We start from the raw sequence: 21303 nt of genomic DNA, 5'->3' as shown, positions 1-21303 counted from the left end.
AACTGCTGATTTGTCATTAGGGAATCCACTAAGAATCAATATCAACAACGCATCTAAGGTGGTTTTAAAGTGTCTATGTAATTCTGCAGTTTTGATTCTTCAGTCTTTGTGTGCAAGTATCCCCAGGCCACTTTCTCCATGTTATATGCCTTTTACCAACAAATTTTTGGTTCTTTTTTGGAAAAAAGTGGCTGTTAGGATGCAGTTCTACTTTTCTTTAATTTTCTTTTATCTGTATAGGGATAAAGGGCACACTGTCTGCTCAACACCAACTATTAAACAAAAAATGTTAGGCCTCTGATACATGCACATGTGCCACAGGCAGGATCTATATTCACCAGCCTTGCACAGGTGAGGAATTTTCCTTCTTACAACAGAGCCTCTCCTTCTGTGGACATTGGTAAATCCAGAGATGGCATATCCCTGTATCTTGTGTATGTGTTTCAGGGGAGCAAGTTTACTGTCTTTGGACTTGATTGGAAATGCAAGGAATTTCAGGAAGGTGTTTATTCAGTCATTTTTCCCCTTGGTCCAGTTCCCTTAAACTGCAAGTAAAACTATTCATAAAATAATCAGAAACAGACTTTGCAACATTTTACTGCTGAATTTTGCTACTCCTTTTATGCAGTAATGTGAATTTGTTAATTCGAGGAAATTCTGTTGCTGCAACTTTTCCTCTTTAACAGACTTAAGATATACCTGATAGCTATAAGCTCAGGCTTGTATTCATGCCATGCAACTTGATCATTTGAAGCAAAAACCCTAATATTATGTGAAAAAACAAGACTGCAGACTAGCAGTGTCCAGAGTGGACTCTTCTGATGTCTATCTCTATGAGAAACAGTAAGTTTCCAGGGTGCCCAATGGTGTAAGTGCATGATATCCTTAGAAGTCCCATAGCCCACGCTTTGCTAGTGCTGTTGAACGCGTTGGTGTTCATCAGTCTACATTTATCAAGCCTTGAAGAAGAGATGAGCAGGATTGGTTTTAGTTAACTTATTCACTCTGTTGGAACTCCAAATGTGGACACAGTGCATCATCTTTAACCATAACGCAATTTAGAGGCTCCTTCTGTAAAAACCTGCTGTTATTTCACATACATTCATGCTGCTGATAATCAGTGGATAAACAACTTTCATAACAGAACTGCAGCCCTCCTCCCCCACTCCTCCTAGCAGACTGACAGTTGATGGTTAGCCATAGCAGTCTTGGATAGCCAGTTTCCAGATAGCAGCCTGGCCTCTCTGGTCAGTATGAGCTCTGCCATTCATGGAATGTGGTTCTAAAGGACTGGGCAGGCTTATCACTTAGGTCTGTGAAGGCCTACTTCCTCATGAAGAAGTTTTCAAGCCACTGCTGGACATGAATAACTACAAAGTGATGTGATTTGATCCCTTCTGTTCAGTTCCAAAAAACACTATTATACTTTTTTCAAAAGTTAGCATAATTCATCATGTCATCCAAAACTGCTATGTGTTCTATTCTGCCACCTTCCATATCTTTTAGCATTGCATTTCCTCCCCTAAGACCTGTCTCTCCATACTGCCTTCATAGTTTGTGAGCACCTCAGCTGAGGTTAAAAGGAATTTCCCCACAAGAGCAGTAGTAGCTACAAAATGAGCAGTGTGACAGGCATTTAATGATGCATGTGGTTGAGAACTGTAGTAATTCTAGCTTTAAATCCAGGAAGGAAAAATAAATGTTATCTAATAATGCATCATTACTCTCAGAAGTGTTTTGCTCAGTTGTATGGTAGGGAAGACTAGGATTTTCCATCTCTTATTCTAGTGTTTTCTTTGCAAAACCCTGTATAGGTGCTGCTAAGCAAGCTTGATGACATTTTGAGAAGAGTCGGGTTAAAGAAACCATCACATGAGAGTCAAGACACTGAGCCAGAACAGGAAGTTATCTAAAAGTTTGTCCTTATTTCTTGCATTCTCCTGCAGAACGATTGTTTTTTGTCTTATGAGCTGGGAACTCAGGAGCACTGTACTTGAGCTCAAGTAGCTTCAGATTAAACCAGTGAGTGAAAACAGGTGAAAGTGAAACAAAGGCTGTGCAGAGAGAGGAACCCAAGCTCTTTCGTATTCACTTCTCTGTGAAAGAACTCAGGGCAGGCCCCTGGCAAGAGTTCATAAAGCAAGGGGACATTCATCTCCATTAAATATTTGTGTAAAACACAGTCCAAGATTACAGAGGACCAGGCAAGAGCAGAAGAGGGGAAAGGTCCAGGAAGTGGAAAGTATTTGGAAATATTTTAGACAGTGTAGCATGTGGTCAAAGTAGACCTCTAGTTAAGTGCAAGAGTTTTAGCCTGTAGGTAATGGAATATAAAAGGCATTATCTCTTAAGTGTATTAAAAGCATCCAGCACTATATAAATATTTGGAAATCGGTTGGATTAAATATATGATCACTTTGAGGCAGGAGATTTACAGCAAGTTCAAGGAGTAACAAAGCTATTTGTTTAAACAGAAGTCTCTGTTCCTCTCTGGTCTAGCCCCAAATGTCAGGACCATACATAGCTCTCCAGAAGGGGCCCACCAATCCCGCCTTCTGACGCTGCTCCTTTCAGACTTAAGAGAGGTTTTCTAGGCTTGCATTTTCTCACTGTCTCCTTTTCATTTGGTGTAATTATTGTTTCCAGAATGTAGATCTGCTTTTGTCAGACCTGCTGTTAGACCTGCTGCTGTCTTCGCTGCCTGCTTTTGGGCATGGTGGTGAAGGCAACAGCAGTGAATTGAGGCTGTAGTTGTGAAACTGTCTGGAGCGGGCAGGGAAGCTTGGATCTGAACTCAAAAAGTTAAAAAAAAGTTAGGCTAGTTTGTCAAAAAAGTCTGTTTAATTCAGTGAGCTTAGTGCATGGTAAAATGCACATCATCTTGTCTCTGCAAGATTTCTCAAGCATATGTTAGCTAGCAGGTGTTAGCCTCAAATTTCCAGACAATCTAGGGGCCAATATGAGTCTGGATCTCAAAGTACAGTATGAATTTAAATGTTTGGGTTTTGTTTTGTTTTTTTTTTTTTTTTTCTATTAAGCAGGTGCTTCAACTATTCATTTCAGTTTTGAGAGCATCCTGCTCAGGGAAGCCTTTACAATGATCAGAATATGTTGTAGTTGTTTGTAAATAGGTATGAAGAATGTCTCATATTGATATGAAAGTTTCAATAATACTAGCTGAGGAAAGTTGTAACAGGATTGATTTATTCTGCATCCTTTACACTACATCAGAGGACTTTTTCTTTTTTGGTCAATTTATATTCCTTTCCTTTCCTGTCTTTTACCAAAACAGGTTCTTCTATCAACAAACTGAATTTAGTGTATCCTTAAACCTTCCAATTGTTTGAATGTTTTTTTGGTCAAAAGTCTGTGTAAAGGTAGTTCTGTGTTTCAGTAACAACCTTCCTGTCCATCCACTGTTACTGGCTTGTGGTGTTTTTTTTTAAAGTCTTGTGATGCTTTGTTTTTCATATTAAAAAAGAGCATATTTTTTGCAGAGAATGTACTGTTTTTCAAAGAATGAGTATTTCAAGTTACAGTGAACAAAAAAAAACTTTTCGAAAAGTTTTATGATTTTTGGACCAATCTCATGACCTGCTGTGGTCTCTCTCTTGACTTCTGACTGGCGTTCTGAGCATTCCCCAGTCTCTTTGCAGTGCATAAGCAGGTAGCCCAACACCACCAGAGTTTGAGTTCCAACTCTGGAAAGATTCGGGATTTTTCTGTAAGGATGGGACGGTGATTCATTCTGAGCTCTCACAAGACTATCATGCAGCTGCCGCTGTTTCAAAATCAGCAGCCGCGCCAGCTCGTCTCCATCAGCCTTGAGAAAACAGGAAACACAACGGTCACCACAGGAAGTGGTGCGCTCTTACACACACCCCAGAAAACTTAGCTGCTGAACCTATTGCAAAATGTTAACAGAACACTGTACGGTACACAGAGAAAAAGACAAGAAATCTGCTGACCTTTGGGTGCCTGCAATTCTCATCTTCAGTTTCTGAGGCCTAGAGTTTAACTCAGTCATCAACATGTCCTGTGTTTCTCAGTTACAGCAGCTTAAATCCCCTACAGCAGGATGCTGTTATCAGAGTGAATATTTCTTCTCAATTATTTTGTTTCTTCCCCAAAACTTGTACAGAAGTGCAGTAAAAGGCTTCTTGCCTGTAGGGCTGACAGACAAAGATAGAAATAGAAAAGATGGAGAGGAATATGTTTTATTCATTGCGATTAACTGTGTACTCATTTCCTTGGTAACGTGGAAGAAATTGGTGTGTTTAGGGTGGAGATATGTATGTAGACATTGTGATTCGGATGCTTTTCTTATTAAGTAAGACAAATTGTTTCTCACTCTCTTGGTTGCAAAGAAAAGACTGAACCATAACATTGCAGAGAATAGAAGTGCCCTATGTATGTTAAGGAGGAATTGCTCTGAGTTGGAAACACTGTTCCTTGAGGGTGCTGTGGGACATGAAGATGACTGAAAGAGAAGAACAAGGTATTTCACAAGAGGCAGAAGAGATGGGAGATACAGGACACAAAAAGATTTGCAGTTTGAGGTTTTATATAGTGCTTGGGTACAACAAATGATCTTAAAAATTTATTCTCCAAATTCAGAGGGGAACAAATCCTCATTAAGTGCTGGTTGTTGGGCAAGTAAAATTTTAGTAGGGTCTTTCAAATTAAATAAGTTTGTGAATTAAAGAAGCTGTAAAAGACGTGCAATAATAGATGGCAGGAGAGAAACAGAAATGGAAGATGATGGTAGCTATTTAAACCACATCTAGGCATTATTTTTCTGCTAGGTGTTTCATTTGCCCAATAAATGGGGAGTTCAGGATTTGGTCCTGGAAAGAAATTATCTGTAAAATATTGTTAAGTTCTCCGAATTATTTAGGTTGAGCAGTAAAGGCTGTTGATTTGGATTTTTTTTTTTTTTTGGTTGTTTCAGAATGTATCAAAATTTAAAGTGAAAAACTTCTTCATTTTTACTTGAAAGAAATGTTTCATTCAACTCATAATTAAATCTTGGAAGATATCCACTTTAGTAAGAAAATTATGAAAATGATTTAGAGTGAATATGAATTATCTACTCTTCCTGTTTCTTTTCGTTGTTGTTTGCTCATTTTGTTTTATTTTGTTTGTTTTAAAAATTCTTAAAAAAAATCATCCAGTAACAGTCAAGTTATTCTCACAACTCTAACCAAACAGAAAAAGAAAGTTCATATTCCTGAAATCTGGTCTTCGCCAGTATGGGAAAACAAGGAATATTAATAGCTATATTGCAAGGGTGCTGAAAGTCCTACACAGAAAGTGAATAATAATAATGTCATCAGAACATTAGAGAAATATTTCTAAGAAGTTAGCTTGGATTTACTCAAGCAGCAAAATTACATGCAGTATCTATAAGCAGTCTTGCCTGGATGTGAATTACAGACAGATAAGACAGGCAGCATGGATAATTGCCATGTATATCTCTTTGGCTGCTAGCGTAACGTCCTAAATATCTTCGTTGTCCTCCTCATTTCTACTGGTCTTATTCTATGGTAATGGAAATACAGTTCTACCAAAAATAAATTGAATATTTTACCAGCTACAGTTACTCTGGAGAATCTTCTGTCCTGGTTTCTGTTCTCCATATTGCTTTAGTATAGAGTTCATGACTTTCAACCCAGCTTACTTTAGAAAATGCTTAATCTGACCTGAAAACTTCATAATACTTCATTTTGAAGTAACTCATCATATACAGATTGCTTCCATTTTGCACAGTCATTCAGCAGGCAGCTGTAACTCCCCTCATTACATTAACTCTCTTAACAGTACACACTTAGGAATTTTTCTAAAGCTTGTAACTACTTTTTTTTAATATTCTGCCTTTTTTCTTGCAATGAAATGCATTTTCATTCCGTGTGTTCACCGAGATTAGCAGAGTGACTTGTTCCAATATTAACACATCCAATTTCTCTTCATTTTGATATAACAGCTCTCTCTTCCTGCTGGATATCTTGAAAGTTCTAAAAATATTAACAAAATCATTAAGTTTACTGGACAGAATACTGCTCTGCTCTTTTTTCCTGATAACTAGGATATAGTTATCCTTTTCTCTTGGTGACAGACTGGACAAAATGTATGTCTTATCCTGTCTAGTATTACTGGCTTTCTGTTTCCAGCATAATCTCCCAGTTCACACACTTGTTACAGATTTTTCCATGGAGGTCTTAATTCGATATTTTTATGTGGACAAATTATCATGTCCTTTAACTACAAGGATTCTATTCTGCATTTACACAGAAAAGTAACTAGCTCACATAAGACCTGGAGTCTGAATCAAATTCTGTACATTTGGGAATGTTGTGCATATATGTAAGTTGCTCCAAAAGCAATGCCTTCTAGTTATGTCCATGGAAATTGCAACAAAGAGTACAATAACACTGTTTGATAGAGGAAATTCTCAGCTACAAAACACTATTGTTCAACATAGTCACCACCGTTAGCAATGCATTTTTGCCAGCAATGAACAAGAGTCTACATGCCACACTGGTAAAAGTCTGCATGGCCGTTTGGAACATGGCTTGTCTTTCGCGTTGCTGTCACCTCTGCTGAAACACACCACCAGCTGTCTCACTGGAATAACATCCACTGTTTGGTTCCCATAAATGTTCAGCAAGCATCAGTGAATGTCAATGGGTGCAATTTTTTCTGGATGGAGAAATTCAGTGACACACCTTTGCTTCAGACACACTTCCATGGCAGACACCATTTTGTCAGGCTACCTCTCTGCTGCCATCTGTCGCATGGCAACAAAATGTAATGGAATATTGGTGGGAAGGTTCAACCTCTTCTGCCATACCACCATCATCCACCTCTGATGTTGTGGGCCAACATAGTAAAATACGAGGCATTACTTTCAGAGCAGCTCTCAAAATTGGCCTTCCGGGACTCCTTATCATGCCCACATAAATGTGAAAAATAACCTGTCCTGAGCACAGAGGAGATCCTTAAAATGTCTATTCATTTGACAATCCATCCCAGAAACCAAACATTCAGAAATAAACCATCCCACGACTTTTTCCTCAGTTACTTTATTCAGCTTTGACTACAACTCACAGCTTGCTTCCAGGCATTTTCCACAGGTCTGATATTCATCCTCACCTCTTTCTAACTTAACATTTATGAAGACTGCTTTTCTACTTTTAGCCTATCCAACATTAGTACTAATAACTTTGGCAGTTCTTCTTACGAACTTCTTAAGTTCTGAAAGCAAAAAATCACAAATTACCATTCATTCTTATTACACTAATATATAAAGCTAGTGTAGATGAACAGGGAAACCATGGATTTAGGTCCTCATATATTTCACGTGCTTGTTAGACTAGATCATGCTTTCTGAAAATTGTACCTTATTAGTGGACTAATATGCAGTATGAAAATGATCTAAAGTGTGAGGCAAGAAATAGAAGGGAAGGGGTACATTTTATGCAAATGTACTCAGAAAGTGTTCAGGACTGGTGACTTCTAAGTGCTTAGGAAGCTGTGAGATTGCTATAGTGAGAAAGACTTTGGGGGCCTCTCACTGGAGAAAGCATTGACTGATTAGACTTAACACAGCAGTTTTCACCTGAGGTAGTTAGAAAATTGCCCTTAAGGCTAGAAAAATCTACCCTGTGAATGAAGGTGTAAGTTGTGTTAAGCTTTATCATATGGGTGCAAATTTGAAAATGGAAAACAGTCTTTAAAATGTGGACATAATCAGTATTCTTTAAAATCCAGATGTGCTCTAAAACAGGCTAAGTTAGTTACATTTGATTACACTTCATTCAATTTTTTCTTACTATTTCTTCAGGGAGAACTTTGTCAAAGTGACAAGCTGCTATAATCTTTCCTGCCTGTGACTCTGCCAGTGCAGTCACTGAGCTTGCTCCTCTAGCTTTCTTTCCACTCTTGCTATTAAGACCACAAAGAAGGCCTCGGGTATGGATCAGAAATGCGTAGCAACAGTAAGCATCATTTCTCCAGTAGCCATTCCATAACACATATTTCTTACTTTATAATCTTTATTTCTTTTCTTTTTTCTTTTTCTTTCTTCTTCTTCCTTTTCAAATTATTCTTCAGTCTCTTTGCTTTGTATCTTAATTTGTTCTCTTTATTTCAGTAGCAAAGTAATCACTGTGGTTGATCTGTATCTATGCTTTGTTTTCAAAAGTCAATCACTTCTTTTTAATAACTTACAACCTCACTTTGCCAGGCTGCAACTATTCAGAACTTGTTCTGTGAAATATGGCTCAGGTTTATTTGCTTACTCTGTTGGCTGGCACTGTTAATTGACAGACAAAAAAAGAAAAAAGAAAAAAGAAAGAAAGAGGATCGGAGCAATGGAGAAACGGAAGAAAGAAATGAAGGCTGGAAGTTCAAAATTTTAGTTCATCGATTTCTCAATTCAACTTTAGGCCATAACATTAATTGAAACTTAATTCTTAGTTCTGTTTCATTCAAAAAACAGAGAAGAAAAGAAAAAAAGAAGCCCATGGGATATGCAAGGGTGGATATATCTGTGATAGCTGCAGTAATAGGACTTGATAGAAGATTTAAACACTTACCTTTTTTCACAGTTTTTACAATGTGTAGGGAAAGCAATTTGCTCACTTCTTAGACCCTTAAGACTTGATTTTCATACCTCCTGAGTTGTCTTGGTTTCAAGTGCTATCAATTGGACATTAAGGCTACTAGGTATTTTACCAATACAAAATCTAATCCTCCTTAGGGCTGCATATGATATATAAAGTATTTTATAGGATTAACAGTACTTTTGAAGCTAAACTAGTGTGGTAAAATACTTCCAGCTTTTCTTGATGTAATCAGAACACAAGAGAAAAAAACTAACATTGCTTCATTTATTGCTTAAAGCAAATGTTTTTGCTTTGCCTTAGCAAAATTAGTATCTACAATACGCAAATTATGTCTATTGAATGACAGAGGGTTTCTACATACCAACTCCATTTTAGTTCCTTCAATTTCTCTTAGAGGGGTTAATTTCCTTATGTCACATTTATGAGACAGAACTCATGTATGGATAGAGCTGAACTCAGAGAACAAACAGATTTTTGTTTCCCTTTGTGAAATTGTTAGCAGTTTTAGCCTTATTTAAAATTGTTTTTTTTTTTTCCCAGGTTTCAATTATGCAGTTGTTTACAGTACTTTCTGCCTTTGAGGAGATAGCTTGAGTCTGAATCAGATGACAGAATGACTGGACAATGTTTGTTCTGCTCTGGACGTTGCTAAGGGAGAGGCTGCAGCTGCCATAGACCTGAGTGTTAAACCCACACTTGCTTCTTTTGCAGCCTCTGGAGCATAAAAAAAAAGCCTTTCTTAATGCATAAAACTTCAGAGAAGATCTTCCTCAAGATTGGTTAAGGACTCCTTTGAGGAGATCAGATATTCTGTTGTTTGTTTTTTTTTTCATTGCTTCCTGTCCTTTATATTTTTAGTATTATTATCTGCTGAAGAATTGGAAATTGATTTTTGGTGCAACATATTTCAAAACCATTGGTTTCAGTCTCTAGCCTTCAAAACCATCAATCTCAGCCTCTATGACTATGCACAATTAAGCTGGGCTTCATTTATAATTTGCACTTCCTACAAAGAAAAACAATTAGAATTATAGAAGGCTTGCGTGAAGGGGAAAGGAAAAAGATAAAATAACCAGACCATTTCTACCCTGCATTTGTTCCAGTTGGTGGCAAGCTTGACTATATCTCTCCCCCACCCATGCAAACATTGAGCTTTGTTTCTGTAGGTTGCAAATGGTATGATTTTGCATTTCTGCTTGCCTACTGGTTTGGGTGAAGTAAAGCAGTGGGGCTTTGCAGAGCAGGACAGCTGGGTGAACTGCTTCCTGCTGTCTGAATCTTTCTTTCTCTTTCAAAGTGAGTTGCAGTAGTCCTTGTGGGAAGGAAGGAGAAGATGGTGGTTTTGCACAAACATTCTCAGTGACTGTTCTTTTTTTGTGGCAATCTTGGAATTTCCCAGCAGGCTTTTCTTTCTTGCAGCTCCTCTGATATATTTCTTCTTCAGTTTCTTTGCTAAGTCTCTGAGCCATAACCAAACTTGGTCACTCTCTTTAGGAAACAGAACGGAAAAGTAACCTTTGAGCCATCCTTTGGAATGCCAGGGCAGCAATAACTCCAAAAAGAAGTGGAGGTAGGGCTGCTTCTTGCCTCTGGTGGGTGGATTTTATCAGAATAGGTAGTGCTGACTTGTATCGCTCAGCCACACCAAGGTTATACAAAGAGCAGCAAAACCCCAGGAGCATAACAGTAGGTCTGCTTTTAACCTCAACTTTTATCTCTCACAGCCAGCTTCCTTCCCACACCGCAAGCACCACGTGTTATTTTACACTGAGGCAACACTCAGCAACTGAGGTCTGTCTGCCCATGGAATGGAAAGGGAAAAGACGGATGACAGGAACACCAGATATGTGAGCAACATGAGGACTAACAATTATAGAGCAATGCTCCTACAAACAAGTACTAAACTGCTACATGTGGCTCTCTCTGAGCTTTGCCGTGGTGGGGCTGGGCTTTTCATCAGTCCCTTCTTTTTGTCTCAAGCTGTTACCTTCACCTCTAGGTGACGAGAAGTGAATATGACTAACTGCTGAATGAACTGAGAGAAAGCTGAAGAATTCAGGGGGTGATAGCACCTGGTTCAGTCTGCCAGAGGGCACCCATGGCTAAAACCAGTGCCACCCTATGCCCCAGGAGGATATATTTGCAGTACCTAGAGGGTGGTAGCAGCTCCCATACAGTTCATCACTAAAAGGTCACTTCACTCTCCTCCTGATCTGAAATTTGCTTAACCCTGCAGATATGTAGGGAAACTGATTATACACTTGTATGCACTTCCTGAAAATCATCTCTATATGGGGAAGAGTGGTGCTTACTGCAGTTCATGAAGAGTGAGGCCTTATAAAGCCTTTGGCTGGAGATAAGTCCTTGATCGTATGTGCCTGGAAAACAAAGAGGAAACAAGAGAAGACCTAAAGCCCAAGGCCATAAGTCTGCCTGAGTAAGCGTGCATTGGTACTTACTTTGGATTACTAGCAGACATGGCAGATACTCACTTTTCAGGAATTTCATGCTCAGTGTGCTACAGAAATCGAAGCAGTATTTCTCACCCTTCATCTCTCTAATCTGCAACATAAAATGATAAACTGTTTAAAAACATGAGATGGAGTAGGCAAAAAAAAAAAAACACCAAAAAAAAGAAAAAAAACCACTGAGACAGCTGCACAGACCAACAGCTGTGACACACACAGGAAATTTGGATGGAAAGAACCATTAGTGCTTTGAGACCATCTCCTCTCCTGTTAGCAGGGCCAGTCCCATTCTAGCAGACTTTGCAAAAGCAGATACTTCATGTCAGATATGATATAACTGACTCTCAGATTTTGTGCTTCTTTAGTAGACTCTCAGGCAAAAGCTTTTTCAGAGATCAGTCTCTGTCTCACCTTTTCTTGCGTCCATTGTACAACAGAAACAGGCCTGTTCTCTGTATTTAAGAAACTACTAAGACTACCATTTTGCTCTGTATTATCCAAATAATGATGTTCTTTTGTTCTGCGGCAGATTCAATCGCATGACAAAGCCCATCCTAGGATGGGTACATGATGACTAGGAACAGCTATTTTACAGCCAATCTGTTGAATGATTGATGTGTGTCTTAAATGTTAGAGAAAATAAATAGCAGGCAAGACGGTACATGCATCTCCCATTAAGCCTCAAATATTATAGTTTTATTTTGAAGACCATCTGCTTATCCTTTCAGCTCCTTAGGAACGGAGAGTATTACACAGATGATAAACACAAGCTCAAATTCTAGAGATTGTGTGGCAAGTCTGCACTGTGGTCATCCTGATTTCCCACTGATAAGCTGACCAATTTCAAACAATTTCCAGTGATAACATCCAAAATAAATGTTACATGTGTAGCTGGATAAGTCTCATGGCCATTCAGTGTCCAAAATTATTAAATTAATCTATCCAGAATTAAAAACTTGTATCTTATTACAAACTATTAAAGATACTTGATGGAGGGTGAGTTTTTTGGCTGTTTGTTTTTTTAGGATTTTTTATTTTTTCAAAGATGATTGGCTGGAGAACTATTTTTACATTGACAAAATAAGAGATCTGAAGTATTGTCTGGCTCTTAAGCACAGTCTGTCATCTTCCACATCTTGCCAAACACAGAAAACCATGTGTTTTCTGTCAGAGTCCCACAGCAAACCATGTGGAAAACAAAGGGCTATAAATAACTCCTCCTCAACATGAAAGGTGACTAATCTGCTGCTTCCAATAATATCACCCCCCACCCTCCAAAATCCCCACATTTTGCTTTGCCTTTACCTATCTTTGTGCTGAACCCCATTGTAGCATTCCTCTTTTTAGAGATCTCATGCTACTTGTTGCTCTCTTTCAATCCTCAGTGCTTGCAAAAATACCACTTTAACTAATTAACGTGTCCATTGTTTTTGTGGAAAGGTGGATTTCATAAAAGAAAATGTAATTGCAAATGCTGGCTTTGGAGAGTATGATCCACTGCTTGAGGTCTTGTTTGTAAGCCAGGATACTGGGTTAATTTATGAAGTTCCTCAGCTGATTAGCTGGTCATTTGCATTCTCTATGCCTTTATTTCCCCTGTCAGACATGGGGTAGGGGTAGGGAGATGCATATTCAGTGCCTTGTTTGAAATAATATACTGCATCTAAGAAAGAACAAAATGTTGTGAGATCTGTTGATAAAAAAATACAATGTAAGCACCGAATGCTACTATCACAAAGCAAAGAGTCAGCTGCAACTTTGTTACAGAGCTTAAAATCCATACAGGTCTGGAAAAAAAAGCAGGGGAGGATTTCCTCCAGCTGTCTCTTCTGTCACTCACCCTCTATCAGCTAGGGGACATGAAGCACCCACTCCTTCTTGAATCTGCCCAACATTTAATGGAATTATGGTGCCAAAACCAGCGTTGTCTTTACTAAGCATACGCTAAAGATTTCAAAAGTCTGGTTTTAGCTAACCTTTTAGTGATGAGTAAGTTTTAATTTTGTGCTGTATTTTAGTGTGCTCCGAGCCAAACAATGACAGTCAAACTGAACAAGAGAGATGACTTCATTTGTTGTTCAAAAATAATTTTTTCACATTACCTAAGTCACACGGTTAATGGAAGTCACTTGCTGTATTTTTAAAATTTATCCTCTTTTTCTCAACAGTATTTTTTTCTATAATTTCTATTACTCCACTATCACAGTTGATTTCAAGTTAAGTTAAAGTCTTCTCTGGCACAGGCATAATTTCATCCTGAAGTTGTGCTCACCTACTGCTAAAAGAACAATTACAACAGTAACAATTTTGTAATGTGTTGAAACTCAATGTCACATCAAAAACAGCCTTTCATAATTTTGGAGTAGTTTTTTTTTTTTAATTTATTACGTATTTTGATAAGCCCAGGGTGAGTCATAGTAGGGAATACTGTCAGTTGATGAAGAACTGAAATATTTATTGCTATTCCACATTTTCTTTTTGACTATGGCTTTGTCTGTTTTGTTGGCTAGCTGTAAAATACGAATTTGGAAGAGAACAGCAGAACAGTATTCCACTGCAAGAAAAGTCTTTTCATCTGTGATATTTCCTAGATTTTTCTAACTGATGTCATAGTTTTAAATTGAATTTGTGCAAAAGATCTGTAGGTGTCTTTTCTCAATAAATTCATTTAAAAAGTCAACATCGAGAAATTTTCCCTTCATACCTAGCAATTCTATAGGGAGTCCACGCATTAGTTTGAAGTAGGGAAGTTATACCTCACTGGTCTACGAAAACGTGAGTCCAAAAAGCATATATCTCCACATAAAAACATTAAATGTTTATGACTTGACACATAGAAAATGTTGATAATGCTGAAGCTTTTGGGTAGCTTAATAATAATCTCTTCCTTTTCTTGTGTTTTTCCAGGCCTCTCACACTTCCACCTTGACATAGCTTACCCTTGTTCTGTCATCTGAAATCCAGGAATTCTGTGTATTCTTAATATTTTCAGTTCCTCTAGTTCCTTGACTCTGGCCATCAGTGTCCTCCTGCCTCTTTCTGTTCTCACCTGTGTTCTTCTGTTTTTCTGTGTTGTCAAATGTTTTCCAAATCCTAGCCCAGGCCTCCTTTTCCATGTATCCGCTCAAAATCTGTTTGTGGGGAGTCCAGTTACAGCACTGGAAAGGCAAAGCATAGTTCAGCTCCATATACAGGCTTGGGAATAAAGCCTGTTGTAACTAAGCACCCTAACAAAACATTTTTGCAGTGCAAATAAGTCCTCCGTGTGGGAGGCCAACTTTTTAAATGTGCAGTGTATCATTTTAAAATTCCCTTGGGGTTCTGACCATGTAGGCAGATGTCTTAGACACTGGTAATGTGTCTAAGTGGCTTTTCACAGTGATCTGTCCAGACAGCATCTGCTCAGCAAAGCTGTCTTTTAGCAGACCAGTGCAGGACCGCATCAAATCTCCTGTATTTCATCCTAGCCTGAATGAGAACTCAGCCTGCTTCACCTGAAGCACCTCTGCAGGAAGAGCTAGGACAGAAATCAATGGCTTCATTTTGACACAAGCAGGTAACAGTGAAAGGCAGGGGGCCTTGTTTCTTCAGCATAAATAACATTTTTTATGACTCCCATATCACAATTCAGCAGCTCTGATGTCAAATTACAGTAACAAAAGAGATGAGAGATGGTATGTGTGGGAAGGAGTGTTGACAAAAGCATCTTGTACAACTTCCTCTGGGCTCCTCAGCTGTGTTATCAGAGCTGGGCAGCTGTGCAGGATAAGCCCAGCATTAGGGGAGCAAAGCCCCAGACTGCTAAGAAGAGGTCTGTGGCAATGGCAAGAAATTAGTGTGGTTGATAAGCTTTCAAACTCAAGATCTATGATCCTTGCTGGGCCACTGGATCTGCCAGCCAGCAGATTAATTTGCTTAGTCTAAGTAAATGCTGGGGCAGGAAAAACTGTACCATGCACTGTTTAGAGCATCTCCCATTTCTGATGGTGTAAAATTTGTTAAGCTTAAAAATACAAGATAAAACTAAAAATGTATAGTTCATTAAAACATTTTTAGATCCTTATAATATTAATTTGGGTTTCTTGTTTTGTATTCAAAAGTTTCAATTACATCAGTTCTGAGTTTTCAGATTCTTCAAGCTGCCCTACCATGATGACAGAAAGATTCTGAAGGAAAAAGAAACTGAGATTCCACAGGAATTCATTATGCCAAAAGGTATGGCTGCTCTGAACACAGAACTGCATGAAGTTCTGGGGGAAAAAAAAAGGTCTGGCAGGACTGTATCTCACAACTTTTCTTAGCTGTGTTTTCTCTATCACTGTGATACCATCCATATTAAGATCAGCTTTCTAGACCTCATCTTTGAGCTGTTATGCCTGACTCCCCATTGTCTCCTCCTAAGACTTACTTTGAGTCCATTCCTACAAAGCCTTTCTTTCCCCTATGCTGCTTGGTTCTTTCTTCTAATTGTTTCTCATGAGGTCTCTGTTAAATGTACTTCAGCGTGTAACTTTTCATCACTGACCCATAGCAGCAGGAAAACATTTCTCTGTACTGGGTTGCTTATGATGAGTGTTGCATGTAATTCGCTTTGTTTAATCAAAACTTCAAGCTTCTCAGATGACTGTATAACCGTGAATGCCAGCTGAGCTTCAGTGGCAATTCTCTTTGCTATTCTTGTTCTGAATCCTCCTCCATAATGATGTCTGCCAGCGGCACTCCCACTATTGTTCCAGTCCTGGGCTTCTTTGCCAGCTAGAGAAGGAAAAAAAGGGCTTCCCCCACCTACCTTTAAGTACCTCAGATGACCTTTGCTATCCGTGGCACCTACTTTAGTGCCAGCTTCATACAGCCTCTGTCACTATAGACAAACAAAAATGGAAAAACCCTAATCTTAAAGTATTCTTCCACCTTGGAGAATGTATTCTGTAACGCAGCATGTCAAATTCAAACATAGCAGGAGATGTTCGCCTTGGTCTTCTTAGAGAACTGTTTGGACCAGCCTCCTGTGAAGTTTTGTATTTTACCCAAAGGGAGATTGCATGAATTCATCAAGAGTCTGGAATAAGACTGTAAATTACTGACTTTAAACACTACTCAGCTGTGATCCTTATAAGAACAAAACTGGAGTGCACAAGAATACCTGGACCTAGAATTTGAGTGGGGAATACTAATAATGGATGCTCCTGCATTTTAGAAGATAGACAATTTAATTCCAGCTCTGCTGGCTTTGTGGTGGGTATTGTCCAGAATCACACCATTACTGCTTTGGGGATCCCTTTGCACTCCATGAACCCCTTCATTATATGGTCTTGGTATTTAACTCTTCCTCTATGCCATGTCTTAGAATGTAAACACAACTCTTACAGCCCTGACAAGTGATTGCTGTGCCACTTAAAGGGTATTTATGTACCCCTGTGTAGTTTGGAGTTGACAGCATAGGTCTCACTACTCGCAATAGCTGAGAGTGTGAATCTTGGCACTAGAATTCAGAATATGAGTCTCACTGTGGAGGGATGCAGACCTCACTCTATGTGGAGAAAGAAGTGTGAATCTTGGTATTTGTGTCTGCAACACTAATACTGAAACATCCATATTGAGCTACAGCCTCTTGAGCTGTATCCTGTGTACATGTAGAATGTGTTACATTGAAAAAATCACGGTAGAGTGATTTTCATTTCTGAACATTGAAGGACATCAGAAAAACCTCCTTCATGTTTAGAACACAACATTAACTACGTTTAGATATAACATAAGGAGTGTGTATCACACACATACTAATATGCTAGATTGTGACCTCATTATTTAAGTCTGAAGCCTTAGCAAGGAACAAACCCATGCTGGTCTTCTGCTAAAGTCTACCTTCTGCTAGAGCTTCTAGAGCTGTTTGTCATTCATTGCCATATACAAAGTTTCCCTCCCTTTTCTTGCTTACATTTGTTAAGACTAGGTAGGGCACATTTTCAGGAGGACTCTCAGTGAACTTGTGTAAATTCTCTTCATCTCATCTGCCACATTTAACTCATCAGGTTCTGGCTATGTCTTTCCTAGACCAGGCCCATCTTTCTCCTTCTTTCTCCAGTGCTTCACTGAAACCTGCCCAGCTTAACTGTGGCATTCCCTTTGTTCCTTGCAAGCATTAATAAGCTGCAGTGAGTCAGAGCGAGCTCCCAGCTGGAAGTTTTGTGTCTGTGCATGGGAATGGGCATAAAGGAGACAGTGGGGCGAGCAGACAAATTTGTGGTGCACACAGAGTTAACATGCTGACAGAAACACTGAGGTTTACATCTGAAAAACCAAATGTAAAAATAATATGATGAGTAAGACTAAAATTCCCTGTTCTGAGCTTCCATGGGGCCAGCTCCCCTCCCCCACCATTCAGGCATCGGCAGTCACTTCTCCTTTTTGCTGTGCCTTGCAGAAATGTGTCCTGGGATGAGTCAGAGCAGGACTTCCAGGCAGTAGCATTACTGCATTTGGCTCCCAGAAAAAATGCCTACTGGCACGGCCTCGCATCTCTTTCCACATACTCAGAGGGGTCTCCTTCTGATTTGCTTGTTACTCCTTGATACGCTTTTTTTTTCTGAACTAGGAGACTGTTGAAGATATGAGTTTGGAAGGGATCTCTGGAGGTCACTTAGTGCAATGTCCTGCTCCAAGATGAGCTTCACAAGTAGATCAGGTTGCTCAAGGTTGTATCTCCAGGAGACACCACAGGAACCCTGGCCACCTCTTCCAGGGCCAGACTACCCTACTGGGAAGAACTTCTAAAAATCTTTCTGCTGTATCCGCACGCATAGTCTTTCCAAGTTTTTCTGCTTGTCCATGTCCCATTTGTCATTGTTTAGCATCTACTCTTATGCATATGCTCCTATCAGATATTTTATGTGCTCTCTCCGCATACTTCGCTGAGGCTCTGGTACCTTCCTTGCAGTTAGTGCATTCATGTTCCACCCTTTTTCAAAGAGAATGACAAGAAAAAAAAATGTTTAAAAATGTCCTGGGAACAGAGTGTAGAGAGCACAATTAGGTGTAAGGAAGCATGAATTTAGTTAGCCACTCCAATCCCTTTATCAGCAAGTTCTATGACGAAAATTCTGCTGCTAAAATGTCTTCCAAAGAGAGGCCATCTCCTGCAGTGGCTGGGGAGCCAGACTGCCCCCGAGTCCTGTCCTTAACCAAGAGCTCACAAGGTTTCATGAGACGCCCAGGGCCTCGTTCCCTCAGAGGCTGTGCCTGACATTCTCCCACAGCCCCAGAGCTTTGGAGGCGGGGAGGGGGGAGGTTGACACCTTCCCCAGGCTTGGTCTGCTTAAGGATGGGGCTTACACATCTGCTCTCTGTCGTGTGAGGCGACCATGGTACAGCCATATCGGCCTCACTCCCGAGCCCGGGCTGTACACAAAGCCCCGGCAATAGCATGCTCTAAGAAGTAAACTGCAATAGCAGTACCGGGTTGTTAGCAGGGATCGTGGTATGATGCTGTATCACTCCCCGCTGCTTGGAGATTTTACAAAGGCCACTCGTCTACTATTATCTTTGGGTGCAATTGCTTATGTTCAGTAGCTCTGTAATAGATCAGATACAATCTACTGCTGTACATCTTCTCTGCCCCGATGCTGGTGAAATCCTGCTTTCCCCGCTGAAAGGCGTTTTAGTTCAAACTCTGAGAGGGAAACGGGGAGCTGGTGCAGGACCGTCCACCTCGTTCCAAAGGCGGGTGGCACCTCCCTGCGGCGTCTCTGCAGAATTACAGCTTTCCCAGGATCGCCACTTTTCCGAACATGGTATCAAGCTGCTCCCGAGCAATTTCGAGCTGCCAAACCCCAGGAGTCTCAAGAACCAAGCAGACGTGCGAGAGTAACCGATTGTGCATTTTCCCTTTCATATTTATTCCACCAGTTCTTCACCCTGAGTGCTCCAAATGGATTTTTTTTTTTCTGTTTGGTGACCCAGCCAGTTAGGTATGTTTTTGATTGAATTAAACTTGTTCTCGATCTGACAAATGTTACTAATTCTAGAATTTAGTTTTGATTGTGCAATAACATGTCAAGTAGCTGTGTTTTTTTATTAGACTTTGATAATCACGTTCTTTGTAGCAATTGTCATTTTTCAGTAACTGACTTTTTCAGTAAAGAAAAATACTTGCCCAACATATGTCACTAGCTCCACTGACATCTCATCACTTTTTTGATACTCACCATGCTAGCCTTTGGAGACTCTGCACAAGGTGTACCCCATGCCTCTGTCTTCACTTCATGCCAGTGAACAGCAGGGACTTCACAGATTTTTCTGGAAAGTTGCTTCCGTTCCACCAATACAGTGCCCCGCTCCAGCAAGAAGTCACAAGGGACCACAGATTGAAGCAAGGGTAAGTGCTGGGGACTCCTAGGTATAAATGTCACAGAGGCAAGAATAGGTTACAGGTCAGAAGGAAGGAGAACTGGGTGCATGCTGGCTAGTTTTGTAGTCTGCCAGTATAAATGACTTGTGTTTTTTCTTCTCAGCTGAGAACACTGATCAATTAGGAACACAGAAACCTAAAAGTCACTTTTGGAGAAATAAGGATGAAGAGGTTCAGCGGCATAGGGAAGGCGTGAGGAGGTCCCTGTGCCTGGCTTCTGTTGCCTCATCGGTGTTGTTATAAAATCCCAGCTCTTGGCCCCAGCCCACTGGACTCTGGCTGAGCCACACTGATCTCTGCCTATTCCCAAAACATCACTGCAGCTGAGAATTCAGCCACCAACTGTGGAAAAGCTCCATCTGATGCACAGCATGGTAGCTGCTGCCGCTTGGTGGTATGAGCTACTGAGTGCACATTTCATCCAGAGTGCTCCCTGTGTTGGTTTATGGCAGGATACAAACTGAAACTGAAATCCTGCATTTCTGAAGTCAAAGCAAACCCATTTGCTTCACTGAACCCAGAATATGACTACGGATCCCAATAGTCCCACATTTTCAACATGGCTCAATTCACCTGGGGCAGTAATGGCAACCATCAGAGATACGATCCGGCAGCACAGGGAGCTGCACTATGGGAGGCTGATGGTAGTTGTTCAGGCAACGGGAAGTGTCTGTGAAACACAGGAACCATAACTTCAGAAACAAATGCAAACTATTTTTCCTACAAAAATTTGCTTTCAGAATTCAGCGCCCACTATAAATGCTCTGCTTGCAAGCGAGAAAGATAAAACTCTCAGACTGCCTCTACAATGCATCCGAGTAAGGCTGTGTTCCCTTTGCATGACTGCAGAGAGCAGCTCAGCTGGCACAGGCTGCCTTCATTCCTAACTGCTGCTCCTCGGCGTGATATTGGGGTGATGTAATAGGCTCGGGTGGGACTGCAGACAGGAGCGGCAGCATCCGCAGCGTCTCCATGAGGAACAGGATTTGCTCTGGAAAACAGTGAGAAGCAAGCTCTGCATCTCAGGGAAAATTGTAAGGGATGGAACAGAAAGGTAGGTTAGTGTATTTTGGATAGTGTATTGGAAACTATAGCTCCAAGCTAGCTCAGCCTGTATAAAAGTAAATCTTTGTTCTCTGCTGACCTAGTTTCTGGAGCAGTTGCAGCTTCTGCAGATCAGTGTAAGAAGCACAGATATTCTTCACTAACAGTTGACAGCTGTGCTTGCAGAGCCCTGGTGCTACCAGGCTCGCAGAAAGGCTGTCAGGCAGTCACCTGCTTAGAAGCTTGCCAAGAGTCAGGGATGTGTAAAATCGTTGTATCTGTTAAAAAGTTTCGGTGAGTAAGTCCTAGAGGGGCTGCCATGCTTTCCTCCACTGTAGTATTATCCAGAAATTCTGTCCAAACCCAGGTTTCCACTGTGCTCGTTGTTAAACATCTGCAGCCCAAAGAATTTATAATCCATTTAAACAAACTAAATCCCTACGGGCACATTCCCAAACGCCAGCTGTCCTGCAGCACACGGTTCTTTTCTGACCCACCGGCCGCATGCCGGTGCCACTTCTTCCTTGCATTTTCCCCTTTAAAAGTAAAAACCTCCCCAGCTCCGTTATCCCCACGAGACGGTGCCGCGAAGGGCCCGCAGCAGGGCCTTCGCACGCGGTCCGGCTGGGCGCTGCACCTCGGAGGGCCGCAGCGCAGCCCCCAGGGGCGCCCCGCGCTCCTCCCCCGCCCCGCCGTGCCGGCACTCAGGCGGCAGGAAGCGTGGCCGACACCGCCCCCCTCGGCGGTGGCCGGAAGCGCG

At 40.7% G+C, this 21303-nt stretch overlaps 1 long non-coding RNA gene across 1 annotated transcript; it reads left to right on the top strand.

Annotated features, from left to right (window-relative positions):
* Positions 15191-21257, top strand: LOC110401577. Its single transcript, XR_002440437.1, has 3 exons — positions 15191-15310; positions 19305-19466; positions 19603-21257. It is a non-coding gene; the product is annotated as an uncharacterized LOC110401577 (long non-coding RNA).

The sequence above is a fragment of the Numida meleagris genome, chromosome 6 (genome assembly GCF_002078875.1).
Source record: "Numida meleagris isolate 19003 breed g44 Domestic line chromosome 6, NumMel1.0, whole genome shotgun sequence".
Lineage (NCBI taxonomy): Eukaryota > Metazoa > Chordata > Aves > Galliformes > Numididae > Numida > Numida meleagris.
The sequence above is the reverse complement of the archived record's forward strand: the minus strand, read 5'-3'. Positions and strand labels throughout refer to the sequence as shown.